At 49.0% G+C, this 22,635-nt stretch overlaps 1 protein-coding gene and 1 long non-coding RNA gene across 34 annotated transcripts in view; one reads left to right on the top strand and one right to left on the bottom strand.

Moving 5' to 3' along the window:
* The window catches only part of Nfasc (neurofascin), a 177,159-nt gene that overhangs the window by 4,390 nt on the left and 150,134 nt on the right, over nt 1-22,635 (top strand). The window lies entirely within an intron of this gene.
* On the bottom strand, nt 4,633-8,106 carry Gm10538 (predicted gene 10538). The gene is made up of 3 exons (NR_045892.1): nt 7,014-8,106; nt 5,793-5,859; nt 4,633-5,351 (listed from the first exon to the last, which is right to left on the bottom strand). It is a non-coding gene; the product is annotated as a predicted gene 10538 (long non-coding RNA).

Below are 22,635 nucleotides of genomic sequence, written 5' to 3'. Positions count from 1 at the left end.
CAGCCTGTCTGAGAACTCTGGAGCCACTCTCCTGAGGCCAGCCAAGAAGCAGTAGCAGCAGAGTGGAGGAGTCTTCACTGTTGAGTGCTTACTGTGTATTAGGTGCCCTACTGTGTGCTTGTTGTGTATTAGGTGCCCTACTGTGTGCTTTATCTGTACCCTCTCACTTGAGCCTCATAAAAATGTGCAAAACCAGGTATGTTCAGGATTCAGTTTCACAGATAACCAGACTCCCCAGAGGTGGTTGCTGGTTGAAGATCATAGGATGGGTGACTTTGCAGAGCTAGGATTTAGATCTACGAGTTTGACACTAAAGCCTCTCTTTTACATAGGAGAATGACTTTCCAAGCTCTGGTAGAACAATCAGGAAATGGGAGGGACACCAGAGTGGCTCAGAGAGCATGTTGGGTACCTCCTGTTTCCTGAAAGACATAGAATGGGAGGCACAGAAAACACCTTGTGAGCAACTCTGTGCACAGAACCCCGAGCTGTGCTCAGAAGTTAGACTTTCCTGTTTCTCAAGGAGGTGGGAATCTGCCAGTCAACTCAGGCTGAAGGGGCATCAGGGGGTTTAGGGGAAGGTAACATGGTACAATAGAAACTGCTCCTCTACCTTTGAGGTCACACCGGAGATCCACCAGAGGGAGAAGTAAAAACTTGGCGGCTTCAGGTTCTCTGCCTCACCTTGCCTGCTCTCACCCCTACCCCACCAGCCCCAAGGCTTCCTGACACATACAGACTGGCAGGGAGGGGACATATTTGGGCCTCTGGTCCAATTACTGACAGAACATAGCTGTGTTTCTTTCTCTGTCAAATTGGAAGGTTTCTGTCTCTGGGATTTATGTCATTGATTAATTTCTTGCTGTCTTGACTCTCTCAAAAGAAAAGAACTGGAGTGCTCGGGGCACTGTGGGGTCATCCCCCCCACTCCTGCAGCTCCCTCCTCGGAGAAGCAGCTGCCTCATCCGGCTGTCTCTCTTCCTTCACCTGCTCCTGTCCTCCCCCCTTCCCCCCCCCAACCCCACCTCCTCCCTGGCAGCCCCTCTCTCTCATCATTATAATGCTAATTGTGTTGTTAATTTTTCTGAGATCCAGAAAGAAAGCCCCAATCTGTTGTAATGAATTTAATTAGAGAGGGGCTTGGAGGACTTCAGAACCTCTTACAGGATCACCATAAACAAAGTTAACGAGATAAAAGGCCCAGATTAGCTCTAGGATTGGAAGGGAGGATTTCTCTGTTGGTCTTAGGGTCAGTCCTGGGCACTGACTGGAGTTGGAGGAAGGCTGCACAGGGCTACTGTCTTACCACTTACCCCACCCAGCGCCGCATCTTAGTTTCCTGCCTAGTTCTGCCCTTCAGTGAGATTGTGACCATTCTCAGCAGCAGTGCCTGGCTTTTCTGAGACACTTGCTGTTTGGTCAGGGATATGCCATCTTCCTCCAGCAACACTGAGGCTTTTAAGACCCTGTCTGTGTCCCATGGGCTCAGATGTAAAGGACATTTGCTAATTTCGGACAGTGTGTACTATACCATTTATGGTCTGTGGCTCTGGTCTTCATCATCTGAGAGGAAGTCCCTGCTATGGTTCTCGGGATAAGGACCTGAAAATTCACTGACCAGAGCTGTTAGGAGAAAAGCCAGTACCCCCAATTCTTCTTCCCTGGTCTTAGTGGGGTCTGCCTGCCTTGCTTCTCTGAGCACTTAGCGAGGTTGGGTATCTTGGGGGGCAAGCCTCCAGGAATGTCAAAGTTCTGGCTTTGTGTGCTGAGCAAACTTTGCTGGATGCAGATCAGGCCAGCTGGGATGGTCCTCAGATCTTGTGGTTTTCTAGGATAACAGTGAATGGCTGGCAGACCAATTCTGAGGACTTTCCCCAGTCAGGAGAATTCCCCATCTTCTACTGATGCCTACCATGGGCTCCAGCAGCAATTAAAAAAAATTAATGGAAATTTCCAGTACTGAGTTCAGTGGTTTTTAAACTCATCTCATTTTTGTTACTTAAGTTCTATAAGGTTTTAAACATGTTTGTGTGTGCACATGTGCGCATGTACTGCTTACGTTGATGGAATCATTCCAGCTGGATTCTGCTTCTAGTTTAATCTTCATTTGCAGTGGAAATCCCATTAAAAATTCCTGGTAGCTCCTCTTTGTGCAAGTGGAAAACAATCACCCTGTATCTCACTGTGTGTAGATAGAAAGGGTGGATACTTTGAGACTAGGCTGTAAGTAGGAGGAGGTATTAGACCTCTCATTTTGACAGGGACCAGACCATTGAGCCGAAGTCTGAAGCTAGCTTCCCCCTCATTCTTGCAATGCCTTGGCTTATGAGACAAATGAGCTTTATAGGGGCATCACCAAAAGTTAGGCTTTGGGTTATTACCCACTGTCTGTTTTGCTTCTGCACACTCAGCAGCGAAGTCAGTACCGAGCTTCAGTCTGCCCGTGCACTTGGCTGAGGGAAGTCTGTGTTCCAGACATTGCTTCCAGGCCATTGTTGAAGAGCCCACCGTGTGAGAGCATCTTTCCATGGTGACGTGTTCTTTAGGAAAATGCCTCTGAGGGTATAAGCAGTTTTCCTGCACTGGAAGAAGAAAGGACAGAAACCAGATCTCTTTCTAATTGTCATCACGGACTGAATGGAGCTGAAGCCTTGGAAACCTGAGTTGGGGATTTACCCAGGCTTCTCTGGATCATCCAGCCTGGGCCCCTGCCTCGCTTTTACTGCTCATGGCCTCTGACGTCTTTGCAGCCAGTATTTCGTGCATGGCAATTTCACGCACAGCTCGTTTTGAGAGCATGCTAGGTTCATGAGTGTTAGAAATGCCTTAGACCAAGATCATTATTCTGCTGGTCAAACAACGGAGGCCTAGAACTGTAGTGTGACTTCTGTGTGGCTGTACAGCTAGCTGCTGGCAAAGCTAGTTCTTCTACATAAGGCTCACCTGGAACCTTAAACGCTAATACTTACTTCACCATATAAATTAGGTATGCTTTGGGATGTCAGAGAAGGGAGGAGGTTTTGAAGAGTGGTGTGGCTGGCTTGGGTCTCTTGAGAGGCAGAGGTCAGGCAGTAGCTCTTTTAGGGAAAGAAGGAAACGTCTTAGTCATGGGTAGGAGGAAGTAGTTCTGTGGCTGTCATGATGAACTGGACCCCCCGGGGACAGTGGATTGTACAGCTAGGGCTATGTAGACATGAAACTTCCCTTTTAGCTTGAGACCTTGTGGGGAACAGCTTTTGAAGTTTCTGAACTGAACTGACTCTTGTTTTCAAGACAGCAAGGCTGTGGTGTGAAGACTGGGCAGGAAACACACACACACACCTAGTGGTTTCGGGGCAGGGGTGGGGAGTGGGGGAGAGGGCCTTCCTCCTGCAAAGCTGGTGAGAGCAGTGCTGAAACTATCTGGGCCACCCGGAGGAGCTTGTCGCTGTCCGCAGTGCTGATGTGAGGCTCGTATTTTCTTCTCCTGTGTGAGGACAGGTGAGAGCTTAGAGTCTCCCAAAGCATCCAGGAAGTGAGACTAACTAGAACAAGGCAGGGGGTGAGCCTTTTTGGCTGTTAGCTGGTCACGGCGTCTAACTCCACAACTCTTGTGAGGAAGGCAAAAGGATGGATCCCTTGAAGGACATACCTCATGCAGCCCAGCTGGCTTTGAACTTACAATTCTTCTCCTTATGTCTCTTAAATTCTGGGCTTACAGGTGTACTCAAGGTTTCCATTTTGGAGGTGGGCGAACTGGTTAGAGGTGCTTGCCTCCAAGTCTGATGACCTGAGTTCAATCCCTGGGAGCCATACATCCTCTGAGTGCTACCCGTGTGCTATGGGCGTGCATTTCCCCCAAAGTGTGTAATTTAAAAATTTTAAAAGTTGACTTGAATTTTGAATCAGGTCAAATTTAAACAACCACATGTGGGTAGCAGCCACTGTTCTAGACTATACAGCTTTGTGTATAGTCAGAATCCTTGGTCAAGGCCACCTATCCATGCTGTTTGGTCCTGTACATCATAATCTCATTGGCACAGAGCAGACATTTGGATGAAGCTAAGTTTGGTGATGCTGGAGAGGGCTTCATACTGAAGCCAACAGAAGTTTGTTTTTGCCTTGTCCTCCTGTCCCCAACATGTCTTGTTGTACAATGGAAGCAAGTGTGCCCCCTTGCTGGGTTCTCCTCTGCCCAGAGGAAGAACACCTTAATTCTGATTAGATGTCCAAGGCCCTGTTCAAGATTTTCCTGGAGCTTTGAATGGGGCAAGTACAGCCATGTGTTTGGCCCTGAACGCCTGGCCCCAGGGAACGTGAGCACAGATGAGGTGCTGGAATTGACTAGGTAGGCAAGGTTCTGTCTTGACCAAACCCTGATTGGAATTCTGGGAATCTTTATTCTCATCCTGTTCAGATGCTGCAGTAGGCTTGGCTTGAGAAGTGGGGAGGGTGAACAGGAACGGCAAATAAAGGGAGTGTCAACAAGTGCCAAGCGATAGATAAGCCAAGGTATAAAGCAGAAACTGGCTTTGTGATGGCCGTCGGACTGCCTGTCTTATCTGTGATAGGGTGTGCCTGATATCCTTGGGTGGCTGGTCTTAGGCTTGTCCTGTGCTAGTCATTTCTCAAACCAGAGTGCACATCTTTTCAAGGGATACCTTAGTGTTGTATATTTCTCCTACAGAACCCCAATGTGCTCTGAGCCGTCCTTAATAAGTGCTTGTGAGTAGCGCTTTGTTAGCCTGGAGTGAGGGCTCCGACCCCTCGAAAGTGTGTGCACGTGAATACAAATGGTATTTATTGAGCCTCTGCCGGGTGTAAGTCTCCATGCTTGGTACTGTGGGCCGTGACGAAAGAGGAGTGGAGCCCGGTTGCTCCCAGTCTCATGGGAATGGAAAGGCAGGCACGTGTGAGAAATGACACACACATACACAGAGATAGAAACAAAGACAGAAGTGCTGGCCTGGAGACGGTGGGGGCTGGAGTGTAGGATGCTGGAGGGTGGATGATGTATGCGTCTCTGTCTGGTCATCTCAGAGGATTCCCTCCTTCACGAGCTTAGCTGGTACCAGCCAGCTCCATGCCTGAATCCACAGTGCTGTCTTTATGGGTGACCAGGCAGCTTGGTCTCTCTTACTGGGGCGAAGCAAGGCGGTGCTATCCCGAGCTCCCCTCTTCCATGCAGAGAGCTTTTGAGGGAGCTTATGAGGGGACAGTGGGAAGGAGGACTGTGTGGGAGGGGAGCTCCCTTTGCTTCTCACTGCTAAAATGGTGTCAGGATGGTAGGCCCCTCTTAGCCTCAGAGGGTTGTGTTGAGATTCTCACAGTTCTAGTACACGGAGTTTCCAGATGCAGGTCCAGGTGCATCGCTGGACGAGACAGGAGATATAGTCCCTAAAGGTCACCCGAGGCCCCTTCTCTAGTTACTAAGAGGTGGGCTGCCTAGCAGGAGAAGGTGGTCTGCATGTCTCAGCTGCAACTGGGGAGGGGTTCTCAGTTGGCTGCAGGAGAGGGGTCTCCTTCTCACTGCCCCTCCCTCCCACTGTGCTCCTCCGACCTCCACATATGCATCCCCGGACTTCTATTAGAATACAGACTCAGACACAGCCAATCTGGACTGGACCTGAGGGTCTGTATGCCAATCAGAATCCTGCCAAGATGTAAGAACACATCTTCTGGGGTGGGTGTGCATTTACAAGACATTGACTCTGAGACCCACCCCACCTAATCACTCCAGGCTCTGCAGGCTGGGCCAGCCATGCTCTGACGTGGATGCAGGGCCTTCAAGGATAGGGAAATATACAACTTACTTTGCTGGTTGGTTTTCTTCTTCTTTTTGCATCTGCCTCTCTCTTCCTTAGCCCAGGGCACTGTATCCTGCAGCATTGTTGCTGGTTAGTGCTTGGACCACAGGAGTTCACAGTCAGCACGAGAGCCTGGCTTAGCTGTTACATGATACGTAAGCTCTCTCACTTAGTGCCACGGCCCATGTGGACTGATAGCTCTGGTGTTTGCTGCTATGCTGTACTCTCAGTCATGTGGGATCACAGAGTCTGGTTGCTTAGAGAAGGCTAATCCAGCTCTTTGAAACAGCAACTCACAGTGGTGTTCAGGGTTAGGAACTTAGTAAATGTCCTGTGACGTTTACTAACTGTGAATGAGTGGGGATGATTCCAGTGTAGAATGGCAGGAAAGCTACTGACCAGGGACCTGACAGTCCAGGCTTACGTGTAGGACAAGCCATTTGATGCTCTCTGGCTTTAATTCTCTCAGATCAAGAATGGATCTACCAGTGTCCACTTCAGAGACCCATTTAAATGAGCGTGTCATTTTACTAAGTGACAACCCTCGAATTAGACACTGTATCCTCATTAGAAGGAGGCATTGCATACCTGTGCCAGAGTTGGGATGGATCTGGGCCTTTCCCGTTTGAACATCCCGTAAACATAGCTCATCTCATGGGCCCGCCATGGTACCCCCTCGATGCATTATATTTCATAAGAGTTGTCGACTCTGGCCTTCCTATTGGTCCCTTCCTTGTCCCAGTGATGAAGTCTGGGGACCTCAGGAAGTCCAGCCTTCTCTTGAGAGTGTAAGGGTCTGCACATGGGCATTGTCCGAGGCTGGTGGCATACTATGAAGACAGTGCTCAGTCCTCAGGCCTTTCAGTATCTGTGACATGGTACCTTCTCAAAAGGTCACCAGCTGCCCCATGAACCCGTGCGCTTGACAGAACCACTGAACCTGTCTGATGTGTTTTGTCTTACTAGATTCACTTTTGTATTCTGGTAGTAAAAGAGAATGGGAGAGGCGAGAAGGAGAGACAGTCTCCTGGGCCTCGCTTTCACGTGTGATGCCATCAGGCTATTCCACCATGTGCTGCCAGTGCCTCACCCTGGGTAAGAACCATCAGGTTGCCTGTCTCTAGTATTGAGAGGAGGCCATGATATCTGCTCTCCTGTTGCCCACCTTCCTCGCTTCAGCTGCCACACCGATGCCCACGTCACAGAACACATCCTAGCAGAAGTTACCTTGGTTAAGCTGGTCAGCACAAGGGCAGGAGGGCCAGTTTGCATGGTCTGGTAGAGGGAGGCACCAGCTAGTCCAGGTGCCGGTTCATTTATACCTTTATGCCCGGGACAGTTATCTAACGTGGGACCTTATCAGGTTAGTGCCACGCTCAGGCTAATTTAAACGCTCTGACGTTCCTCACTGACGGGCGATGAGCTGTATCTGTTCTCTGGCTATCTTCTAATTTGGCTGGCTTTTCTCTTGGGTATCCTGTGGCAATCTGTGCCGAGATATTGGTCCCTGTATCAGGATCTGTAGGACGACATCTGGGACTTGCGGAAGTTTTGGTTGTGAGTTGTTTTGTGTGGTTTTTCAGCACAGAGGGTTGTGCGTGTCTGCTTCGGTAGCTTTTTGGCTAAAGCGCCACGTCTGTGGTGTCCCCAGAGTCTTGTGTTTCTTAGAACATTCTCTGTCTCTGATTATATGTGGCCAGCTTTCCATAGCAGAAGTAGATTTCCCAGTAAGCCTGGGGTACAAATGGGTACCCTGTTACCCATAGTCTGGTCACCTACGATTCATTCCATGTAAGACCATGAAGGGCAGTTTGATGGTGGAGGTCAGGTTTAGGTAATGACTTTATCGGCTACCAGTTTCCTGCACGGCTCCTGTACCACCTACTCCGAGTATTGTGGGACACAGCATTGAACCTACTGTATCCAGGGATGGGGATGAGTTTGGCTGACGACATCCAGGGCTGCTCCATGTCCTCTTCCACCTGGCTGTCCTCAAGCCTTAAGGTCATCGGTGTGTTGTTGTGCTGCCCTGACATTTAGGGGTGCACACATGTGCATGCTGGAAGTGCCCACCATTGGTCTGGAGGAACTGGGGCTTAAAGGAGACACATCACACAGCTCTGAGTGCTGTGTGTCTGGGCCCTCCAGGGAAGGTTTGGATGGCGGCTATGGGGCTGTCAGGGTTGGGGGCAGGGCTGTCCTCATTCTGAATCCCAGCTGGGACAATCACCTCTGACCATATCCCATGGTTCTTTTGTATTCCTGAATCCTTGGAATAGAAAGAGAAAGCTTTTAGATGACACTAAGAAAAGCTGGACCTGGGACTCCTAAGCCCTAGAACGCTCTAGAACGCTCTAGAATGCCCTAGAACGCTCTTTCTCAATTGTTTGGCATCATCTGGGGTCTCCAGATGCTGGCATTTGGGGACAGACCAGAAGGTCAGTGACCCCCTCAGTGATGAGAAGACACTCTGCTTGCTAGGACTGTGGCTCTTTTATTATTGGTTTTATTATTGAAAATGTTACTTAGATAACGAATCCCCACGCACTTGTAGAAAATGAGAGTGTGAGATGAATACCTTCTCGGTTCCCAGTGTTCTCCTCTTGCAAACCCAAACCCGGCAAACGCTCTCAGTCAGGGTGTGGACACTGGCGCTGTCTTCCAGATGCTGCCTTGCCCACACTGCTCTGTGCATTTCCCAGCCTGACATGGCTCTCCGTGGTTTCTCTGCTTCTCCCGATTTGTTTTTCCAGTCTCACAGGAGGAAAAGCTTGAGTGTCTGCAGTGTGGGAGCAGGGTCCTCGGAGTCAGACTGCCTGGTCCCCACCCAGGGCTCTAGTCATTAGTTGTGTGACCTTTAGCAAATGACTTCAATCTTCTCTCCTTTCATCTGTAAGCCTGGGAGTCCAATGCTGCTTACCCTTCGTGGAGTTGTTAGGATAAAAGTGCCTAAGGGCCACGAACCCTTTTACACAGTGAAAGTTAGGTTTCCCCACAATACTTCCTGTCAGTAGCTTCAGGTCCCGCCTTATAGGAGCACCAGGTGGCTTTGGTCGGCAATCAAAACTTCCTGGAGCCTGGGATAGGTGTTCAGTTGTGTGCCAGGCACCATGAGAATTACAGGGGGTACAAAGAGGCAGTTCTCACTTTAAAAACTTTGTACCCTCATTGAGGAAGCGTTCCCGGCTTTCGCTTACTGTACAGATGGCTCCCTAGGCAAGATAATGAAATATAAATGCAAATGAGTGGTTCCCACCCAAGAACTCCTGCAGTTTAGCAGACACTGAGAACATTTTGATCGGTGGCGTCTGGAAAGACTCCGAGGGGCATTTGGAGTGGAACCTTAAAGGTGGGGGGCTCTGACTCCGATCCCAGCGAGGACACAAAAGTCTTAATTTCCTTCATGCTGGCTACGCTCACAGGGTCAAAGGATGGAGAGGAAGACGGGATGGTTCTTTTGATTTTAAACAGAGGTCAAGGATGGATGAGAAAATGACCTAAGAAAGACAGTTAATGAAACAGAAATAGAAGTGAGGTGTGTCTCAGGACGTGGGTATGGAGTCTACTTCCCATCATTTTCTGTGATCTAAAGCTATCTTATTCCTAGGCCATATCAACTTGGTACACTAAACCATGGTGTAATTGCTACCAAAACACAGCCCAGAGCATTGGTCATCTGTAGAGCATCCAGTATGTGAGGCAAGCCCAGATCTTGCCTGTGGATGTCTGTCTGTCTGTCTAGTGTGAAGCAGACCTGTGTTTCTAAATGGGGGATGGAGACCAATCACCCCATGACAGACTTCTTCCAGTGACTAAGTCCCAGAACACCATGTGACCAGCACTGTACTCTCCCAGTGCTGGCAGGGTCCCAGGGCCTGGTCTCAGCAGCCACGGGACTTGGTAGCCAAGCCTAGGAAGAGCCCATTGTTTACTTGCCTCGCTCCTGGCTGTGTGGCTACTGGCTAGCTGGCTTGTTCATTGTTGCCTTTATGGAAGCTGCTGGGAGCCATATATTCAGCCACAGCTGGGCAGTTGGCACTTGCTCAACTTTTGCTATAGAATTTTCAGTGGTATTTGTAAAAAGGCCTCTCTCTCTCTCTCTCTCTCTCTCTCTCTCTCTCTCTCTCTCTCTCCCTCTTTCTCTCTCTCCCCCTCTCTCTCTCTCTGTGTGTGTGTGTGTGTGTGTGTATGTGTGTGTAGAAGAGAGAGAATAGCAGGCGTTAAGCCTCCTAAAAAGATAAGACTCATCTCCAGTAGCGTGAGTTCTAGATCGAGAGAACTCAGTATAAACTGACCATAATTACTTGGTCTGACCACCAGGATTGGCGACAGGGGTATGCTGAGGCCAGGCCCTTAACCTCTCCATCCCTGGATTTTGTCAAAGCAGAAGCAGCAGCATTAGCATTGGTGAGACCGGAGAAGGTCAGCTGCAGACATTCAGAGCGTCCCCTGTACAAGGCAACGTGCTATGTGTGTGCTGAAGGTACATGCTGTCTCACCCCGCTCCACCTTTGATATGCAGTCAGCAGCCCTGCTTGAGTGGCACATCACATAACTGAAGTGTGGAGACCTGAGTGGCTTTTGCCTAGTGTCACTCAGCTAGGAGATGGCAACAGGGGCTTGAGTTAAGATCTTCTCAATCAGAGTGATTCTGATATTTATTCCCCTGAGAAGAATCTTCCCAGCCAAGGGGTCTACCCTACATTTGTTTCTTCCTGCTAAGTCTCAGAAGGAAGACCAGCCTCGCTGGAGGCTTGGGGACACTTTGGGATCAAGTCCCTCGTTTTACCTGGGGGGAAGTGAGTACAAGGAAGGGACTTGCTGATACTGAGCAAAGCCAGGAGCAGCCCCAGCCTGCCTGGCTTACACACCAGTGTTCTTAGCCATGTGTTGCTTTGCTCTGTTTTACAATGCTGGAATCCAGAGTCTGAGCATGCTCAGCCCATCCTCTCCGGGCCCCAAATGCACTTGACTCCTCCATGGCCTTCATCTTCTGGCTTCTAGCTGCACTGTAGAATCAGTATGCACTGTCACTACTATTCCAATGTGTCACAGCAACAGTAAACTGCACAGACCAGTAGTGTTCAAAATATAAAAGTCAGATATGACATGTGGAGATTAGAGTGTGGGGCTGACGGCAGGGATATCGCTGGCCCTGTCAAGTGAGTGCTTACCTATGTCTGTATTGATGTCATGCCTGTAGCTTATTTGGGGGGGGGGGGCTGCTTTTGGATCAAAGCTTACAGGGTAGGCATCCCAAGTGCAGTGATGCAGCCCACTCTCTGGTTGTTTCTGATGCTGATAATGGCTTCCTCAGGTCAATTCCATTCTTTTATAAGATGTGCTAACATGAGTGCTCAGCACCTGGGAGAACTGATGTGTCTTGTCACTGCTGATACCGTTCATTGTCCAGGACATCTCCCTCTCACTGTCCCAGACACGGTCAAAACTGTGCAAGAGATGCCTCAGCAGGCTGGGCTATGGCCCACAGCTTTAGCTTGCATGCAGGTCACCTGTGGGGCTTGTTGGAGCACACATATGCCCACCTCAGTCTCTTAAGGGTTGGAGCCCAGCACGAGACTGCATTCAGATAATGATCCCAGGTGACACCAACTCTGCATGTCTAGAGTCAGGACCAAGCTCAGGTCCCCTGACTCCCAGCTCTGTCCTCTGCCCCTGTGATGCACTGGTCCTCTGCTCTCGGAAATGCCAGCGGCTGAAGGTGCGAACCTCCTTCCCTGAAACTGAAACTGTCTCAACTCAGGGGTGTGGGCAAGAACAGTCAAGGCAAGAGTCTGGGGCTGGGAACCGGATCCTGCCCCTAATGAATTCTTTCCTGAGACTCGTTCACACATTCAATTATTTATCCAGGAAACCTTTACCAAGGGTTTTCTGTGGGAAAAGAGGTGTTCCTGCCTCAAGGGCGCCTAGGCAGACAGGCAGTCCGCTTTTCCTGCCTGACCTGGTGATATGGCCACACTGTCTGCTGCCCCCATGGGAAATGGGACCATTCTTTTCTTAAGGGACATCTTGAGAAGAGAGAGCTCAGAGCCAGAAGACTGCTCTTAACCCCCGAGCCGTCTCTTTCCTTGTTCACCTGAGGAATCTCTCTGCATGCAGGGTGTAAGGGGTGTGCAGAACCAAGCAGTCCCTGTCCCGTACATCCCTGGGGACATCTTACCTGCTGCCCCCTGCCGTGTGGGATTTCATAGAGTTAAGGAGGGGCCTGACACCACACCTTTCCCAAATGTGTTTGAACACGGTGGTTACCACTGTACTCATTCGGCAGTAGTTATTACATTAGTATCAGGCTGTTTCCAGTACTTTAAAAGGTGACAGTTACATCCAAAGTGGACTTTCATCTCTTGGAAGTAAATATCTTTATTAGAGATGTACATGTTTCAGAGACATGTCTGAAAACATTCACAGCTGCAAATATATGAGTTTCCAGATGTGGGTATGACAGAAACTTTAGATTATTTTTATCTATTAATATCTGATAAAACCATTAGAGTGTAGTTCAACCCTTGAGCCTGGTGTGATAAGACATCTAAAAAAATTTTTTTTATTTTTAAATCTAGTTAACCTGAGACACATTAAACAGCATTTGCTTTTCCTAAATGGAAGAAAAGTTGAAATTTGCTTTTATAGGTATAATAATTATTAATAAATATGTTAAAATAATACTTCATAAAAATAAAAAATCAAACTATTTTTTTTCCAAACTGATCTTAAACAACATTTTAAATATAAGATAATCAAAGTTATCTACATATTTACACTTTTAAATTTAAGAATGGCACATTAAGCTTGTAATGCCAACTCTCAGGAAGGTGAAGCAGGAAGATTGTAAGCGTATGATTAGCCTGGGCTACCCAGTGAGACCTTGTCTGGCCTGGGTTACATAGTGAGACCCTGTCTCAAAAACAAACAGGGCTGGCAAGATGGCTCTGTGGTTAAGAGTGATTGCTGCTCAGTCACAAAGATGGATTTGAGTCTTAGCACCCATGCAGAGAGACTCACAAATGCCCGTGACTCTAGCACCAAACGACCCTCTCTGGCCTCCATGAGCGTGCGCACACACATGTGCACAAACATATACAGAGATGCATGTACATACTCAAATAAAGTAAGTATTTAACAGACAAAACCAAAACATACACAGTTTCCAGGGTAACTCAAAGATGAAAAGGTGAGAAACGTCAGAGAGAGGTCTCTGGACACTCCTGGCTCTGACGTTCTGGGTTCTAAGGTCCTGAGGGGACTGGAAACCCTGGGGGATAATTGTTTGGACAGGGACAGGGACACACTGTCAGCCTTGAACTGTTGTTGGGAATGAGACTGGACATGCTTTTTGGGAACTCATTTCTCAGAGAGCAACTTTCCCTCCGGGCTAGCAGAGAGCTTTCTAACTACTAGAACATTGGCTGTGTGAGATGGGGGAGCATTAGAGAACTTGAGATCTGATAGTGCTGACCTCAGACAGAAGGTGGAGAGAGCTGCAGTGACCACTTCTCCATCTTGGGTCTGCTGAAGCTGGGGCTTTGACCCTGGGATGAGGCTGATCTGTTGGCTCCAATGTTGGAGCCGCCAGAGACTCAGACCCAAGTGTAGCCCTTCTCCCCCTTGAAGCTCAAATTTCTGTAGTGAAATTTAGTCCTTAGATGGGTGAACGTGGGGCCTGGTCCTGGGTCTCCCAGGAGTACTGGTGTGGCGCCCTGTGGCTCTTGACACACTCCTGGACGCACCTCATTGAAATGATCTGGCATGGAGGTACCAGCGAGTGTAAGGTCAGCCAGCTGACAGTGAGTTACAGGATAACCGGGGCTACACAGTTAGCGCCTGTCTCAAAACAAACCAACAAAATAAAATCAAGCAAATTTTAGGTACTTTTGGGGTGGCCACAGAGACCTCTGGATAAGGACTGGGGTTCATTGGCAGGTAATAGTCTGATGGTCTGGTCTGAGAATTCCCCATGACTTGGTTTCAGGGCACACCTGGGTCTCTGCTAGCCTCAGTGTCTTCATCTCTGCCACAAGTCCAGTCCCTGTGTAGCTTCCTAGTGGCCTGGCTTGATCTTTTTCATGGCCGCAGTAACAGATGGGCAGCAGACTCCCGGAAGCCCACCTCGGATAATCTGTTGCTCACATTCGGTTCAGGAACAAATGACTTGATACAATTTTTTAAATGTACCTAGATTATCCTTCCTAATTTCTCTGCGGTTAAGACAGAAAACAAATGCTTTTATGTACTTGGGAATCCACATTGAAAGTGGCTGGCTTAGAATGTGCTTAGGCTCTGAGGGAAGCCGGCCTGGGCCTGACATTTCCTGCAGATAATTGAGGATAGCTTTTAGTTTCCATAATCACATTAGCTCGCACTTTTATATGTTAACCATCAATTTTGGCCATCTATCCCCCACCTGCACTCTCGGAGGGAGGGAGGGAGGGAGGGAGGGAGGGAGGGAGGGAGGTAAGGAGAGAGAGACAGAAACTGGGAGGGAGGAAAGGAGAGACAGAGATAGGGAGGGAAGGAAGGAAAAGGGGAAGGAGGGAGAGGCAGAGAGACAGAGATAGGGAGGGAGGAAGGGAGGGAGGGGGAGAGAGACAAAGGCAGACAGAGACAAAGGGACAGAGAGTCAGGGAGTAGAGAGGGATGGAGGGAGGGAGGGAGGGAGGGGGAGGGATGGAGAGAGGGAGGGAGGGAGGGAAAGACCCCATTTAGGCTGTGTGGCCTCCTAGTCCACAAGTCTACCACTTTCTTTCTATGTTTCTTTATACCTAGGCCTGTCTCAGGCTTCCTGAGTATTTTGGGGTGTCTTCACAAATCAGTGGAAGCTCAAATTCTCTGACCTTGAACGGGTTCATTGTGTTCTGATGGTGTCTGTGGGAGACTTTGCTGTGTGTGTCCTGAGCTCAGCTGTTCACACGGTTCTTGCTATCATGTCAGGTTTGTGCCAGACTTCCCTATGTCGTGACAAGTTGAGAGAAGTCTCTGATGACCTTGGCTTCCTCACTTGGGGAAGGGAGTCCCCATTGGTGTGGGTGTGAATGAGTTTCTCTGCTGGGCCTCTCAGAATACTGCCTTTCTTTGGCTCCCACCCATTGGGCCAGTTCGGTATGGTATTCTCCTGTGGTATTCTCCTGCCTCTCTCCTGGCAAATGATGGCCTGCCTGTGGGGAGGAGAGGAGAGAGGAACAGAGCCAGCTGGAGTGTTTCTACGTGGCTTTTTCTCTTTTTCTTTTTCTGGGAGAATTCTGGGTGAGCTTTCTGACTTGTCTCATAAGCCTAGACTTGCCTACTAGCCTAACCAGGCTAACCTCAACCACCAGGCTAACCTCAACCACCAGGCTAACCTCAACCACCAGCCTAACCTCAACCACCAGGCTAACCTCAACCACCAACCCAACCTCAACCACCAGGCTAACCTCAACCACCAACCTAACCTCAACCACCAGGCTAACCTCAACCACCAGGCTAACCTCAACCACCAGGCTAACCTCAACCACCAACCTAAACTCAACCACCAGGCTAACCTCAACCACCAACCTAACCTCAACCACCAGGCTAACCTCAACCACCAGGCTAACCTCAACCACCAACCCAACCTCAACCACCAACCTAACCTCAACCACCAACCCAACCTCAACCACCAACCTAACCACAACCACCAGGCTAACCTCAACCACCAACCTAACCTCAACCACCAGGCTAACCTCAACCACCAACCTAACCTTTGCAGCTGTCATTTTGCTGTCCTGCCCTCTCTCACCCAGCTTCCTGTTTGATCTTGAAGATTCAGCAGGAACAGAATTCTTACTAGCCTCTGCGCTCTCTCTCTCTCTCTCTCTCTCTCTCTCTCTCTCTCTCTCTCTGTGTGTGTGTGTGTGTGTCTGTGTCTGTCTCTCTGTCTCTGTCTCTCTCTCTCACACACACACACACACACACACACACACACACACACACACACACACGTCCTCTTATTTGGCCTTGGGCTTATTGAAGGGCTTTATTATAAGCAGGGCTCTATGTAGGTAGCCTTGCCTACCTCTGTTTGTACCACGTGGGCTTCTTCATTTTGGGCTGGCATTTAACCCAGCCAAAATGGGGAAGGGGCCAGCTCAGCCCCTGGGAGCTTGGCCTGATAGAGACCAGTTGGACTATCTCCTGCAACCTCCTGACCCAGGAAATCCTCTAAGCTGTCCTAATTACCTGTGGCTTCCCAGCAGATGCTGCAGTGAGGAGGGAGGGCACCCTTGTACACCCTGGGATTAACCCTCTCGTTGCTGCGCCCTTTCACTCTTGTCCTTGTAGACACAAACCCCTCCCCTGTTCTTCTGGGCTGCCCAGCCCCTCCTCAGGCATACATCACAAGACAGGCAGGCAGTTCATCTTAACACCAGCCCACATGGACTGGAGTCTTTCTTATCATTTGGCATCAGGAGATGAGTCTTTAGCTAAGGTCCTTTTCCAACCCTGCTCAGGCAGGAGCTGTTCAGTCCCCCTTGGGAAGTTCTCTGGGTCGCCAGGCAACTGATTTTCAGACCCACTACCTTCAAGGATGCTGAGGTACTGAGGCTACCGTGCAAGACACACTTATCAGTACATGGAGCATCAGCTAATGTGTGCTTTCCCAATGTCCTTATGTACTCTAGTGCCTGACCGTGCCCAGTGCCCCTGCCTGGAGACCTTCATCTCAGCCTCCTAACAGTACTGCTAGGTGTTTTGATTGAGGGCCCTTAACCAGGATCCTGGGACTCAGGCTCAGTCACCAAATGAGGGATAGAAGGAAAATCCATCCACGTGACTCCACACAATGCACTTTTCAGTGTCCGTGCCGCAGCGTGAGTACAGTTGAGTTCATCAGGTGGGCTTCAGCTTTCAGAACGTTTTTTAACTGGGGAAGTCCAACCTGCCTCCCTGCCTATATGAGGAAGGGCAAAGATGTGCCCACAAAGCCCCCTTGTTGCATAGGCAAAGGCACAGAGAGAGTGGTAGCAATCTCCCTTTACACAGTGCTTAACTTTAAAAGCTAATAGTTTGCTGAGGCTCAAAACTTAGCAGTTTCAGCCATGCCTAGTGGCGCAGGCCTGTAAGTGCAGCTGCTGGGAGGCCGAGGAGGAGCATCTGAAGTTCAAGGCCTGAAGAGGGAGCATAAGCTGAAGGCCAGTCTTGAGACCCTGTCTCAAAAAGAAACCCTGTGGCTATAGTGCAGTGGTTACAAACTCGCCTCACATGCACGAGGTCCTTGGTTCGATTCTCAGTACACTCGTCAAAAAGAGCTAACAAATTTAAAGTGAACACTGAATTGACTTTGATTTGCTGTGTTGCACAGCCTCATCCTGTTGAAGTTTGGTCTTGCTGTCTATTGTAATGCAAAGTGTGGTCCCCAAGACCTGAGTCTGCACATAGACCCAAGTGACCCTGCCCCAAGTTATTTCTGATTGGTAAATAAAGATGCCAACAGCCAATAGTTGGGCAGAAGAGACATAGGTGGAGTTTAGGTTTTCCAGGCTTTGGAGTAGGGGCAAGAACCACAAGAAGAGGAGGAGGGAGAAGCTGCCATAGGTTAGGTGAGCCATAAAAAAAGTGTCCCTGAGGGCTGGCCAATTGGAGTTAAGAGCAACCCAGATGGAACATAGTAAGTAATAACTCGGGGTTATCAATAGGAAAGTAGATTCTAATAGCATGGAGGGTAGATCTCTGCCCAGCTCTTGTGCTGTTTAGGGCTTATTGTAAATAATGTAAGTAGTGTGTCTTTTATCTGGGAACTGAATAGTCAAAGGTGGGGTTGAAACTCCAGATTAGGCTGGGAACTTTCTACAGCACCATCCCTTCCTAGTTTCAGACTTTGCCTCATTGCAGAGGATATCTCCTAAGCAATGAGCAACACACCCACTCCTGTTCTCCTCAGTCCCTGGTGGCCATTTGAGTGCTTTCTCTGCATGGATTTAACAGGGGTGGATATTCCCATGAAAGCAGAGCACGCAGCTCCCTGTGTCTGTTCACTCAGCTTTCACTAATACCCTGGAGGTTCATGCACGCTATGGCGTGCTTCAGTACTCCTTCCGATGGCTGAGTTATTCTGTGTTATATTTACACAGTTTCTCCCTCCATTCACCTGCTGGTGGACCTTCAGCTGCATAAAGGATGCTGCTGAACAGAGGCACAGTGCTTGTGTGAGTAATGCCTGTTCCTGGTTCTTGGGGGAGATTGTTGGGGGTGGAACTAAGGGCCATGCCATAGTCCCTGCAATCCTGTAGTCCACAGTGTCTGGGTTACTTTGACACTGTGTGGAATTCTGACTTGTCTGGTCTATCTGGCTCATGCTTGTCTCTTGAGATAGGGTCCCTCCTCCATCTCTGCCCACTGGACAGTAGGCTCTCCATCTTCCTGAAAACAAGCCTGATGTGTTCCTTCAGCCTCCTGTCTTCTCGGGCTATAGAAGGTGGAGCCCCCAGAAACCCATGATGTAGGACAGGTGCTAGCTCCTGTGCTGTCTGCCCCTGCCTACCTGCTGCTAGAACTGTGGCTGGTCAGGGCTGGTTATTCTGCCTTTCCTGTAGCCTCTGTCTTGGAGCCCATGACAGGAACACATGGCATCTTACTGTCCTCTGACCCCATGAGACTGTTTTCAGTCCTGCAAAGCTTCCAGATGGCTTTCAGGGGTTCCTAATTAGGGGGCATACTGTTTTCTAGGGCTACCCAATACAAATGCCATAAACCAGGTGGCTTCAATGACAGACACTCGCTTCCTCCCATTCAAAGCTAACGTATGAGATGGAGAAGTTCCCAGGGATGATATCCTCTCTGAGCTCTCCCTGTGGTTATAGGCAGCCACTTCCTCTGTGTCTTCACACCCTTTTCTCCCTGTGCCTGTCTACACCCCGATGTCTTATCAGGCTATCATTGGATTAGAGCCCACGATAGTAATTGCATATTTCTTCACTTGTCCTGGGTTAGCATTTCAGCAGGAGTCTGAAGACAATATAATTCTTCTGTAACAGGTGGTTGGAAGACCAAAGCTGCGTGATGACAAGGAACAGCCTGGGGAGTGTAGAGCAGACCTTGTGATTTCTCTGGACTCCAGTTGGGTCTCAGAGTGAATCACTAAGGCAAATTCAGAGCATGTGGAGTGGAAGGAGAATAATGATGGCAGTGAAGAGGGCACCGGGGGCTTTGTGAAGGGGAGAGAACCACTATCCCGATCAATAATTTATTCCCGGGTACCAGGCAGGAAGGCGTTGTCATGGCAACAGGCCTGCCTGACTCTTACCTCTCTGAGCATCCTTTCCTTACCCAGCTCCCGTCTCCCACTTCTCTCTCTCTCCTTCCTTGCTTTCTAGTTGACATTTTCCTTCCCTCCTCATCCCCCTCATTTTTCTTCTGTGTCTTCAGAGACTTCTTGTGCAGTAGAGACTGCCTGCCTGCATTTGGGCTCCTGCCATTACATGTCAGCTCACTACTGGGACCTTTGGGCCCTCAACGACTGTGGCCACTCTCTCCACCAGATCTATGACCTTCACTCCTGTTTCTAAAACGTCAAAACTAAGGGGTCCTCTCACTGGCTGACCTCTAGTCTCTTGCCTTAGCACAAGAACACTGGGTGGTTTTCGTCTAACCTGTCTGGTGACCTCCCCTAACTTGACAGCGTGGACTTTAGCCATTCTCTGCTCCCTGTAGCAGGTCCCCCTGGGGTCAGAGTGACATTATGAGGGAAGCATCATCCCATCGCTGCCTGCAGCAACCAGTCCTCAGGTCCTTCCTGGTCTCTGTAGGTAGGAAGACTCTAGCAGCATGCCGTTAACTGGAAAGTCTGTGTCCCACACTCTACCCCAGTAATTGCTCTGGCAGGGACTTTCTCTTGGTGCCACACAGTAGGAGCCCAGATTTCTGTGTGGTTATGGAAGGGATGGACAGAAGGCCAGCAGCAGGCTCCTTCCTGAGCCTCTGTCTCAGTATTTCCCAGAGGCCCTCTTGGCTCCAACAGCTATACTAAAGGAGACCATTGAAAATGTCAAGTTATTGTCTCACTTTAGAGTTTGCTGCTCCATTGATTCAGTGGCTTTCATAACTAATAAGGGACCTGGGCCTGTCATAATCATTCAGAACTTCACAATATTAGTCTTGTAGTCACTGCTAAGGGTCTTGCCTTTCTTTGTGTTGGTTAATCCTTTCGAGTAAAGATTAGTGAGATATACCTCTAGGCTAGAGAGGAGGCCGGCAAGCTGGTGAGCAGGCTCAGTGACTGCCCGATGGTGCGTCTCTGATAAGACCAGAGCTGGGACGCAGATACACACCAGGAACATCTGTGAACATCACTGGGGGTCAGGATAGGAAGAAGGGAAGGCAAGCAGGAGAGTGAGGCTGGGGAGCTCTGGCAACCACCAGCTGCTGGTGGGAAGGATGGCATTACCGCCTCCAGCTCTTCCCTCACCCTCTGCAGTCTGCCTGCAGTTTGTAATCTGATGGCCATGATGTGAGGCAGGTTCAGGGTGAGTGGGATCCGCAGCTGCTCTAAAGGTCCCCCTCTCACTTTGCTCAGAGTCTCCCCCTGACACTCCCCTGGGGAGCTTTTCCACCCAGGCCCCATAATCCTCACCAAACTGTGTTCATGCAGGGCGCTGGTTTGATGGTTGCTGGGCTCCTTACTCCTAAGGGTCTCAGCCCTATCGCCTGGGAGAGCTACTAACCGAGTTCCACAGCCACTGCTCTCCTGTTCACAGACCTCTCCTACTAGAATCCAGCACAGGCCTTTCTCCTTTCTTTTCATGGTAAAATGTTGGTATGAATAGTATTTGGGGGTTTCTACTCCGCCTTTGATCATTTAGCTCCCAAATAAAAAACATAAACCTTTATATGTATAATAAGCCTTAAAGCACTAAAGCTGGGTAGATGTCCACCCTCTGTGCTATTTTGTCTGCTTTCCTCTCAATAACCCTGAGATATCACGTGCTGTGTTCTGCCTGGGTCGCTCTTTCTCCAACAGCTGGCCCTCATGGCCATGGAATTATGGTCCACCAGCCCCATGATGACTTCCTTCTTCCTCCTCCTCTTCTCCTCCCTCATGGTCCCTGTCTCAGATCCCCAAGCCTGAGAACTGAAGCCCCACCTACCTCTCTTCTGCCCAGCTACAGGCTATAGGCATCTTTATTAATCAATCAGGGATAACGTGAGACAGAAGGGATATACAACAAAAGCTGGTATACATGAGCATCTGCTCTTCTTGGAACAACCAGATTTTGGGGTATAGAATTTAGCATTTGAATACAAGCAATATTAGACCAACCCACTACAGTAATATTAATATGTGTGTGTATGTATGTGTATCTATCTATCTATCTATCTATCTATCTATCTATCTATCTATGCTTTATATTTAAATATTTTCCCCTTAGTGCTGGAGTTGGAACCCATGGCCTTTCGCATGCCAGCCTTCTTATACCAAGATAAAGTGCACAGTTAATTGGCATCTTGTTCCAGGGATTTTTGTTGCTCCCAGGGGAAACCCTCTGCCAGTTAAGAAGTCATTTCTCTTTCTAGGTTCCCAGCCTCTGATAACCACTTGTTCTGTCTCTGGACATTTCACATAACTGGAATCTCATAACCTGACTTTGGGTACCCAGTTCCTTTTGCTCATTCTGTGTGCAGGGCTTTAAACTGTTGATCTGTTGAGCATCAATCCTTGACGCCTTGTCTGTAGGCACATTTATCTGATCATCTGTTGATAAGCTCTTTGGGTCCTTTACACCTTGAGGTAAGAGGTCCTGCCGTGAACACTTTGTACTTTTGAACTGCTGTGTAAGTTTCTGTTTGAACACTGTTTTCAGTTCTTTGGGCGGGGGGACACACACAGCGGTGGAATGGCCAGTCACATGGCGACTTGGGTGTTTAACTATTGAAGAACTGGGTTACCTCATCACTTCTGCTTTTGGAGAGCATCTGCTCCCTGTGCTGCCCTTGGGCTCATGACTCAGGGACAAGGGAAGTTTCTGGTTCCTAATCCCTGGTCAAGACCAAGTAGCGTGGTGACCACTGTAAGGGTGTGTTGTGACAGCTGCTGAGTCCTTTCTCACCGGCTTGCTTTTGTTACCACCGCCTCAAGCTGCACATGTGTTTCTTTAGGAAAGCTGGTGCTCAGAATCCAATATCATCCCCCAGGGCAGTAGCCCCGAAGGTTTCTCTTTCTTTGCTTTTGACACCAGACAATATTCCCAGCTGCACCACGCCCTCTGCATCTTCCCCAACCTTCGCTCCATCTTTCAACCTAAGGAAGAAGATCGATCATGTGTACTCTGATAGGACGCAATCACACCTCCGTGGGTGCCCTTTTAAAAGTGTGCAGCAGGCTTTGAAGGCAGTGCCATAGAGAGAGCTGCAAAAAAAAAAAAAAAAAAAAAAATCGGCTCTAAGCTTGAGCGATCCATCGTCAGCTATGTAGCTAGGTTCCCAGAGGGCCTCTTTGAAGAAGACAACACTCATTTAAATGTATAAATTCCAATTCATTTGAAAGGAGTCAGACAGCTTTCTAGACTTATTAAAAAAAAACTGCTGTGAATGGATATTGAATCATGTACGCCTTTAGAAAATTAAAGAAAGACGGTACCTTTCAGGTGTTTTAAGGAGATGAAGCCTGAAATATAACCAGGAAGTGTGGTGGGTAGGGATGGAGGCATTGAAGAACCCAGGCTTGGGACAGGTGTCCCATCTTAATAAGGATGGAAGGATTCCTAGGGAGGCTGGCTGGGAAGGGGCCCTACAGAGACACTGCTGGTGTGTTGCTTTCCATGGGTGGCATGGGTGGGGAGTGGGGCGCAATGTGAGGAGAAGATGGGCTGGTGAGAAACAC

Source organism: Mus musculus, chromosome 1 (assembly GCF_000001635.26).
Source record: "Mus musculus strain C57BL/6J chromosome 1, GRCm38.p6 C57BL/6J".
NCBI classification, from domain to species: Eukaryota; Metazoa; Chordata; class Mammalia; order Rodentia; family Muridae; genus Mus; species Mus musculus.
The sequence above is the reverse complement of the archived record's forward strand: the minus strand, read 5'-3'. Positions and strand labels throughout refer to the sequence as shown.